This window comes from Pelophylax lessonae (assembly GCF_965119305.1).
Source record: "Pelophylax lessonae genome assembly, chromosome: 1".
Taxonomy (NCBI): domain Eukaryota; kingdom Metazoa; phylum Chordata; class Amphibia; order Anura; family Ranidae; genus Pelophylax; species Pelophylax lessonae.
Genome location: NC_138768.1, coordinates 398,574,049 through 398,585,266, shown reverse-complemented (window position 1 = coordinate 398,585,266; position 11,218 = coordinate 398,574,049).

The following is an 11,218-nucleotide window of genomic DNA, read 5'->3' as shown; positions in this document are numbered from 1 at the left end:
CTAAAATACAATATATATATATATATATATATATATATATATATAATGTAAAGGGAGGACAGGTGAGCCCAAAAGTCCCATAAACAGAAAGAGATCAAATGACAAGTGAGGAAGATGATGAATCCGGGATCCACTTCAGGTGGTATATCCTTCACATTATAACGAGCTACTGCACTCACCTCAAGAGTAGACCTCTATTTTATCAGCAGGTTTAATAGGCTTGTCTTTGAAATCAATCAGTGAAAATGATAACCACTGTTCTGCTTCCAGCATATATAGCACAGAACCAGGAGCGACCTCCGTCTACCACAGAAACTCCCCAATAGGAGGTACACATAAGGAGTAATAAAAGCAATAATATAAGAGCGATCCGTTTGCATAAACACTCAATGTATTCAGTAATGCACTTCCAATCAAGTAGATTCAATTCGGCAGTCCAGTCGGCTTACTGAGAAATGGCAGCGGCTGACGAAAAAACAGCAGCCCCTCCCCCCATACGCGTTACGTCCTATGGGACTTCGTCAGCGGGGTCATGTTTTTATGTTTTTATTTTACATGTAATGACTGGCCAGTATCATCATTTCACTCTAGGGAACAGGGAGGTGATCCAGGTAGCAGTAAAGTGGGAGCAGGATTAAGTATATTAAATTTCTTGACTGTGTAGCATGGCAAAGGTGTGTGTTTACCAAGGCTGGACAATCAGAATTGCAAACTTTTTGGAATGTAAGAGTAACCTTTGTGATATATACTTACAAACATATGCTGAACATGCACATTTCGCCATATTTTATCCCCACAAAGGCCCTGCAGCTCCTAATTTTTTTTTTTTTTTTTTGGGTGACAACACGCAGCATCTTTGCGGACTGAGTGGTGTCAGTCCTGACCAGTTTAATTTTACTAAACTACTCAACCACTAATTGTCTTCATCTCCAAAGTGTTGGCACTAATTAGTTGTGTTAGTCTGGTTAAAAAAAGACACAAGTCCATCCAGTTCAACCAATAGAAGTGGAAAAAAAATATACAATACAATGTACAATGTACACAATCCTATAACCACAGTGGATCCAGAGGAAGGCAAAACCCCCAGCAAAGCAAGATCCAATTTGTTCCAGCAGGGAAAAAAATTCCTTCCCAATCCCCCAAAAGGCAATCGGATATTCCCTGGATGAACTTTACCTATAATTATTAGTATCCAGTTATATTATATGTATCTAGGAAACAATCTACTAAACTGGCTAGAACTGGCCCTTGAGGGAGTCTATTCCACATTTTCAAAGCTCATACTGTGAAGAAGCCTTTATGTATTTGGAGATTAAATCTCTTTTCCACCAAATGTAAAGAGTGCCCTTTTGTCCTCTTTGATGACCTTAAAGTCAAAAACTCAACACCAAGTTCACTATATGGACCACTTAGGCACCATTCACACCTGAGCGTATGGATTTAATGGCCTTTTTCAGGCTTTTTTTAAGCTTTTTACAAGATTTTAGAAGTGTATTACAAGCATTTCTTTTTTTTTTTTAGCCAATAGATGTAAGATTCTGGTACCTCTGGTACCCTTATTTTCCATTTTCTTTCAATATGCGTCCCACCTTTCTAATTAGGTGGTACGCATACACCTTTAAGACGGATGACGTCATCGCCGAGCGCCACAGAGCGGCTATTTCAACCGCCGGCGTTCTCTCTCACGTTGTTCGTTCAACCTGCCTGTGTGTCCACATGCTTACAAGTTTGTCTTGCTGCCGGAACCTCCAGCTATTCTCTTTTACTTGGAACAGACCGGAACCTCGCTACTGATCCCTGTATCTCGCTACTGGATCACTCCCTCACTACTGGACCCTTCTACTACTAACCTTACTAGTGATAAGTACCCCACAGGGGAATCCTCCATAACCTTACTTACACTATCTACCTCTGCACATTAAGGACTGTTACTATCTATGCATACTAATTCTATCATCTGCACTGTTACATAGATTGCTAGCTCTTGAGTCTACTACCATCTATCCTTACACTGGGTTAGTCTATCCTGTATTTGTCATCTGCTGTCCTTACCACCTATTACCATACTCGATTACTAAACTATCTGCATTCTACCTAATACCATCTAATACTCTCCTGAACATTTCTATCAAGTGCTTACCATCTCTGTCACTGTTCACACCTGTCCCTTCAGCACATCATCTTCATACTATCATATACATCCTATCACTCCAGGAACATCTTATTGAGTGTGTATATCTGTATGCTGAAGCTGACAGGCCCACAGTGATGAGTCTGGAGAGTTGGATCTGGTTATTCAACACATCTCTACATGACTACTGAGTGGAGATTCTGCAGCTGCAAATCCAGCCTACTACAAAAACGCAGGAGCGTTACAGATTGAACGAACCTAAAAAATGGATTCAGCAGAATTACCCACTCAAGTGACACAATTAACACAACAAGTAAATGCATTAATACTTGCTCTTACTGAAGTAAAAGAAGAAAATCAGACTCTGACACAGCAGGTAACCCGTCTTTCACGGCTTACTGCTGCTCAACCCCCTGAACCTAAAATAAACCCTCCTCTAGTGTTTACAGGTGATCGGAAAAAATTTTGTGAATTCAAAAACGCATGTCAATTGCTTTTTTTGTGAAAACCTCGTACATACCCTACTGATCAAATTAAAGTCTGTACCGTTATCTCATACTTAACGGGTGATCCACGGGCCTGGGCAGACTCTCTCTTTGAGAAAAATGATCAGCTTCTCAACTCCTATTCTTTATTCTTAGCGGAACTCGCTAGTTTATATGATGACCCCAACAGGCAGAGTACTGCTGATATTCAATTGAGGGCTTTAAAACAAGGAAGGAGACCTGTAGAAGACTTTGTAGCTGAGTTCAAAAGATGGACCCTTGATTCAGGGTGGAATGATACATCTCTGCGAACTCAATTCAGACTCGGGTTGTCAGAAGCTGTTAGACGAGCTCGCCCGAGCGGATTTACCTGGCACCTTGGATGCCTTAATACAACTCAGTATCAACATCGACAGGCGACTGCGTGAAAGAAAGGCTGAGAAAATGGGAATGCCATTGTCTAGTCCTTCTCGGATTTCGGCCGTTGACCCTACTCCCATGGAGGTAGGAACCATACGCCCACCTTTATCAACTACTGAACGAGCCAGAAGAAGATCCAGAAACCTCTGCATGTACTGCGCATCCCCGGATCATTTGATAAGCGTCTGTCCCCTTGTCCGCAAAAAAGAGGGTGAGTGTTCACATGTCTTGCTAGGAGGATTAACGACTTCCTTTTCTAACCCCTATCTCTTTGTTCATTTGACATTGCAGTGGGACCAGACTAGGATTACCACCAAGGCTATGATCGACACCGGATCTTGTGGAAACTATATTGATACATGTTTTGTTACCTTAAATAAAATACCTATTATTTCAAAACCTAAACCTGTTTCTGTTAGTTTCATTAACGGTATTCCACTATCTTCTGGTCCAATCACCAACCAGACACAAGCACTCCTTGTCACTGCTAACGAGTCTCTTATGGAGACCGCCACTTTTGATATACTATCTTCACCCCATTTTTCTATTATTTTGGGACTCCCCTGGTTACACACACATCAACCAATCATAGATTGGAAAAGACGGACTTTGTCTTTCCCTTCTCACTATTGCGAGATTACGTGTAACCTCCCATCTTATGGAAAGATCCTGTCTGTGGTGTCAGATGAGATTGCATCACTATGCTATCAGGACCTGTCCGAAGTATTCCTTGAAAAAAATGCTCAAGTGTTGCCTCCCCATAGGGATTATGATTGCACTATCGATCTACTCCCTAACAGCAAATTGCCTTTCGGTCATGTTTATCCTCTTTCACAGGATGAACTTTCTCATCTCAAGGAATACTTGGATGAGAATTTGACAAAAGGGTTCATCAGACCCTCTACTTCTTCCACAGCTGCAGGACTTTTCTTTGTCCGCAATAAGGATTCAAGTCCAATGCCCCGTACACACGTGCAGATTATCTGCAGACTTTTGTCTGCAGACTTACCTTTTCTATGTAGTGCAAGGGCCTGCCGGATTGCATACAAATTGAAAGTGTTTTGGTTTGACCTCATATTATATGGTTTTGGTAAGTCTGCAGACAAAAGTCTGCAGATAATCTGCACGTGTGTATGGGGCATTAGGCCTATTATCGATTATAGGCAATTAAATACGATTACAATAAAGGATCGCTATCCTTTACCGCTCATCCCTGAACTCATTGAACAAGTGCGTGGGGCTACTTACTTCTCTAAATTAGACCTGAAAGGGGCATACAACCTAATCCGAATCCGTGACGGAGATGAGTGGAAAACAGCATTCAGAACCAGATACGGATTATTCGAATGTCTTGTGATGCCATTCGGGTTGTGTAATGCTCCCGCAGCTTTCCAAAGGTTCATAAACGACATCTTTAGAGACTTACTTGATGTCTGTGTTGTAGTATATCTGGACGATATACTTATCTATTCTCGATCTCTCTCTGAACATATAAAACATGTAAGACTTGTGTTATCCAGATTACTCGCACACAATCTATACGTGAAATTAAAAAAATGCCTATTTCATAAAGAAGAAATATTATTCCTAGGATACATCATATCCAAAACCGGAATTAAGATGGATATGAGCAAGATATCCTGTATTCTGGACTGGCCTATACCAACAACTCGTAAGGCATTACAGCGATTCCTTGGATTTTCAAACTTCTATAGGAAGTTCATCAAGAACTTTTCTGCCATTGTGAGACCTCTCACACAACTGACAAGTATAAAGAAACCATTCAAATGGTCAGAAGAAGCAAATCGAGCTTTCTGCTTGTTAAAATCAAGCTTTACTTCTGCTCCCATACTACGCCATCCAGACCCATCCCTCCAATATATTCTGGAGGTAGATGCGTCAAATATGGCAGTGGGAGCAGTTCTCTCCCAACGACCAACAAATACTTCACCACTCCACCCAGTTGCTTTCTTTTCAAAATCATTAAGCAGCCCAGAGGTGAATTACCCAGTGGGTGAAAAGGAGTTGCTTGCCATAAAACTGGCACTGGAGAATTGGCGACATCTACTTGAGGGTACCCGGTTACCAATACTCATATATACAGATCATAAAAACCTTCAATACCTCCAGACTAACAAAACTCTCTCCCACCCAGGGGTGGACTGACAACTCATGGGGCCCCCGGGCAATCAGAGATCACGGGTCCCCCTGTGTCCACACTCAAGCCACACAAAGCCCCACCTACGAATTGCAGCTCAGCCACATAGTGTTGGGATTTAAATATCTACCACAGCATAGCCTGCATGGAAGTTCCTCGCTTCTTTCTGTAGTGTGTAGCCTCTCATAGGGGCCCCCTACTGACCCTGGGCCCTCGGGCAGTGCCCTAATCCCTGAATGGTCAGTCCGCCCCTGCTCCCGCCGGCAGGTACGATGGTCATTTATTCTTCCTAAGATTCAACTTCTTAGTGACCGACACGCCTGCAGACAAAAATAAAAAAGCGGATGCGCTATCACGATTAACCGAAGATAACTGCGCTGAAATCCCTTCTATTCCTATAATACCCTATGAACGTATTATTGGGGTTGTTCGTTCCCTGAAGGAAGAGATTTTGCACAGTATAGGATTGGATTCACCTCCACCACAACTAAGTACTGATGCAGAAGGCTTCCTCTATTACAACGACAAACTCTACATACCCCCTACTATGCGCACCAAGATCTTGGAGTTATCACATGATGTGCCCATGGCAGGACATATGGGTATGACGAAAACCCTTAATTTGCTTACTAGGCAGTTTTGGTGGCCTGATATGAAGACGTCTGTACAAAAATTTGTATCTTCATGTGACATCTGTGCAAGGTCCAAAATTGACACTACAAAACCATCTGGTCTACTCTGCAGTCTACCAATACCCCAGGTTCCATGGGAAGTTGTGTCCTTAGACTTTATAGTAGAACTACCACCTTCTAAAGGATTTAATACCATTCTAGTGTCAGTGGACCACCTGACAAAGATGGCACATTTCATCGCTATCCGTAGACTACCTTCATCTAAACAAACAGCAGAACTACTGATGAAACATGTGTTCAAGTTACACGGAATTCCAAAGACTCTTTTATCCGACCGTGGTTCACAGTTCATCTCCAAATTTTGGCAAGCTCTTTGTCAAATATTACGGATTGAGCGAAAGCTCACTTCTCCCTACCACCCTCAGACCAACGGACAGACTGAAAGAGTCAACCAGTGTATAGAACAATATCTGCGTTGCTACACATCATACCTACAGGATGATTGGGTGGACCTTCTCCCTCTGGCGGAATTTGCTTATAACAACGCAACCCACAGTACTACTAAGCAAAGTCCGTTCTACTTGAACTATGGGTTTCATCCCACACTTCTTCCACCACGCATCCTACCATCAAGTAACCCAGTAGCCTCAGACTATCTTACCCAAATAAAGGACTCTCTGGGCTTACTTAATACCACTATCTCACACGCCCATAGCCAACAAAAAAGGTACTACGACCTACGTAGAAGACCTTCTCCTCAGTATGCTATTGGGGACCTCGTTTGGCTATCGACAAGAAATTTAAGATTAAAGATCCCTAGCAAAAAGCTTGGACCTTTATTTCTGGGACCCTTCCCAATTAAGAAACTTATTGGAAAAGCTGCAGTACAGCTCACCTTACCAGCAGATCTCAAGATCCATCCCATCTTCCATGTGTCGCTACTGAAACCCCATGTTCCTAATCAAGGAATAAGGCCTACCATCTTGCCTCCACCTCCAGTACTAGTTGAAGGCGGAGAAGAATATGAGATTAAGGAGATTTTGGATTCTCGTATCCACAGAGGAAGACTCCAGTATCTCATAAGATGGAAGAACTATGGACCCCAAGACGACACCTGGTTGGATACCTCTGATGTTCACGCACCTAGGCTTATACGAAGGTTTCACTCGAAATACCCGGAGAAACCAGTGCTATAGGCCTTCCGGAGCCGGCCTTAAGGGGGGGGGGGATACTGTAAGATTCTGGTACCTCTGGTACCCTTATTTTTCATTTTCTTTCAATATGCGTCCCACCTTTCTAATTAGGTGGTACGCATACACCTTTAAGACGGATGACGTCATCGCCGAGCGCCGCAGAGCGGCTATTTCAACCGCCGGCGTTCTCTCTCACGTTGTTCGTTCAACCTGCCTGTGTGTCCACATGCTTACAAGTTTGTCTTGCTGCCGGAACCTCCAGCTATTCTCTTTTACTTGGAACAGACCGGAACCTCGCTACTGATCCCTGTATCTCGCTACTGGATCACTCCCTCACTACTGGACCCTTCTACTACTAACCTTACTAGTGATAAGTACCCCACAGGGGAATCCTCCATAACCTTACTTACACTATCTACCTCTGCACATTAAGGACTGTTACTATCTATGCATACTAATTCTATCATCTGCACTGTTACATAGATTGCTAGCTCTTGAGTCTACTACCATCTATCCTTGCACTGGGTTAGTCTATCCTGTATTTGTCATCTGCTGTCCTTACCACCTATTACCATACTCGATTACTAACCTATCTGCATTCTACCTAATACCATCTAATACTCTCCTGAACATTTCTATCAAGTGCTTACCATCTCTGTCACTGTTCACACCTGTCCCTTCAGCACATCATCTTCATACTATCATATACATCCTATCACTCCAGGAACATCTTATTGAGTGTGTATATCTGTATGTTGAAGCTGACAGGCCCACAATGATGAGTCTGGAGAGTTGGATCTGGTTATTCAACACATCTCTACATGACTACTGAGTGGAGATTCTGCAGCTGCAAATCCAGCCTACTACAAAAACGCAGAAGCGTTACAATAGAAAGCACTAGGGGGAGGAGAGGGAGAGAAAATTGGGGGTGGAGAGCTGCTATTTGAGCATTTTAGCAGCGTTTTAGAAACTTTTTTCTGCTTAAGTCAGGCCTTTCTATTGAATTCTATGGGGCCAAAAAAGTTTGTAATCTGCCAAAAAGAAGGTCATGTACTTTTTTGAGCTCCAGGCGTTTTGCTGTAGGGAAAGGAACTCTCATATGTGAACAGGGGCCATTGAAATTAATGGAATTTTGCTTGTTGGGCATTTTGGAAGTTCAGAGTTGAGCGTTGTACAAGCTAAAAATCGCTCAGGTGTGAACAGGGCCTTACTACATGTATTTATACATGTTGATCATATCCCCCCCTTAATCTCTTCTTCTCAGGAGAGAATAAATCCAGTTCCTCTAATCTTTCCTCATAGCTGATCTCCTGCATGCCTCTTATCAGTTTGGTTGTTCTTCTCTGTACTTTCTCCAGTTCCCCCGATATCCTTTTTGTGAACTGGTGCCCAAAACTGAACTGCATATTCCAGAGTTCTTACTAATGATTTGTACAGGGGAAAAACTGACTTGACTTATAAATGACTTGACTTATAATTGACTTGTAGTCCTTGTAGTCCTCTGAAACTGGGAGGGCTAAATAGACTCTATGAGAACACAGGCAGACAGCAAATAATACAAGAGTAAATATTTTTTATTTGCATATTTAATAACTGGAGGATTTTTAAAGTAAGGAATATGTCCTAAAACTCTTCAACATGGTTTTAAGGATGCATTTGTTATGTCCAGCTTCTCTACCCTGTCACAGCTCCCCCATTGCTTTTACCAGCTTTTAAAACGACAGCCAGAAATTGCTTTGTATTACACAGCAGGAGCTGCTGTTAAAATATAGTTGCTTCTGAGTAAAATGACACTTGTAGATTGTCTGCAATTGGCATTGGGAAAATTCAATGTCACAGTGTATTGCTTCATTAATCTACAGTATTTACTATGTCATTCATATGTACAGCGGGTAAAGAAAAGAATCAACCCCTTTTAAAATAATCACATTGTGTTGCTTTGCAGACTGAAATGAAGACAGACACCATTTTAGTTTTATCCAGCTGTATTTACTCAGTGCAACTTATAACATCCAAGTGAAAGATATAACACCAATATATCAGAAAAAAATAAAAAAACATCATCAAAAACAGCATCAATGAGTTGGAAAAAGGATCACCCCCTCTTAAAAATGATTTGTAAACTCAATCAGGTGAACACCTTCCTAATGGCACACAAAGCCATTTTACTTTCAACTGTGATCAGCTGTGGTCATTTTCATTAGCTCAGCATGAAAAGAGCTTTCCTGGAGCATTTCAGTCTCTGTAGTGCAACTGAAGCAAACAATCAACTATGAGTGGCAAGGCACTGTCAAAAGATCTCCAGGATCGTTTTTTTCTGATATATTGGTGTTATATCTTTCACTTGGATGTTATAAGTCACACTGAGTAAAAACAGCAGGATAAAATAAAAACTGTGTCTTTATTTCAGGCTGATGTGATTCTTTTAAAGGGGGGTGATTCTTTTCTATACCCACAGTAGATCAAAGGTGTGACCTTTGAGCTGCTTAGGACATCAGTTGAAGAAACCTTACAAGTAAAAAACATTTAAAAAAAAATGTATTCTGCTTATTAAAATTAGGCCCCTATTAATCCTTAGCTAACCCTAATCAGCTGTAATTAACTGATTTTCTGTTTTTCATTCGCTTTGTGTATTATTTTTTTCAGTGTTGCAGAATTGAAAAAACAAAAATGCCCTTTTCTTAATTGCAAATAACTTTGAAATGTTTTGCACCAGAAACATAATTTTAGTGTCATTGTAACAAGACTATTTATAGAAAAGTATGCTGTAAAACTATTTTTTCTTTAAAACAAAAACAAAAAAAACAAAAAAACAAAAAAAAAAAGATTAACAAATGCATTTTTTCTCTTCGTGTCCTCTTCCGTGATGTCGGAGTCCCACAATGCGCTGCACCGGCCCCGCTCGTCACTTCCGGTGCAGGCGCGGCATTCACTGCTAAACAGCTTCTGGGCATGCGACCCGGGACAGTTCAGAGGCTATCCATTATGGAATGTACTAGCCCTGACTGTCCCGGGGGATATTTTTAGCTCAAATTGACCCCCGAGGCCAGAACTCCGCTTTAACGTGCCGTGTCCTTGTCACTTCCTGTGAGATGAAATGAAAGCAAAAACAACCTTCTCTTTTTAGTGTAAACTACTAATTCCATCACTCCACATGTAATGGAGATTAACAAAAGGCAGACATGTTTGAAGTTCAGCTTGGGTGAAAACCATGACTCCTTTCATAGATACAATGGAGGAGTGAGCAAAGCCATCTTAAGACAGAAGTGTGTTATTCCCAGAACTACCAGGCGAAAATAAATGAAAAAGTCTGAAAAACCCTAATGCAGCCAGCACATCTAGGGACTGGTAAGTTGCAAAATATAAAACGTTTGTTGGTTTTTTATGTGTTATCTTATCTGGATTAGGTAGCTATCTTTTAGCCTGGAATTCCAATTTTGTTATCGAATAAGAATAACCCAAATTATAGGCCATTAATTCACCAAGAAATTCCAGCTTTATTAAAAAAAAAAAGTTTTTTTTTCGTAAACCTGGATTTCCAACCCGAATTTACTCTGAATTCAGAAAATTACAATATTTATTTTGAATGATTGCAGCCTGTAAGTGATATCTTGTCATCAGGTGCTACGACCTGTGTTGCTTGGTTGGACTCTCATGATATCTCCAACTTACAAATGTATATTACAAATGCTTGGCAAACATATATCTCTCGAAAACCCACGATAAAATCAGAATGGAAAGGCCAAGCACTGTTCTATGGTTCATATGTGAGCAGTAGGGGCTGGTGCATTGTGGCCGCCCCCCATCCATGCGTCCGGCCCCCTAATCTACATGCAGGGAGCCGGAGGCATGGAATTCAATTGGGCTTTTTTTTTTTTTTTTAGCATGTGATTAGAGCAAGAGGCTCTAATAGGCTAAAAAAAAGGGTGGGCTCGGGGGCGCAGAGCACTGCGCGCCAAGCCCACCCAGTTGTGTGACAATAGCGAATGAAAATTCGCTATTGTCACACGGATCCTCCTCCTGGCCAATCAGGAACGGGTCCTGAGACCTGTTTCCTGATTGGCCGAAAGGAGAAGCCATGCCATTGGGCATAGAGGAGGAGGGGGGAGACGCAGAAGACCGAGGGGGAAGAAGCCGAAGCCGTCGCAGCTTGCAGCTGCACATGTCCAGGTGTCCAGGCAGGGTGAGTGAGCCAGGGG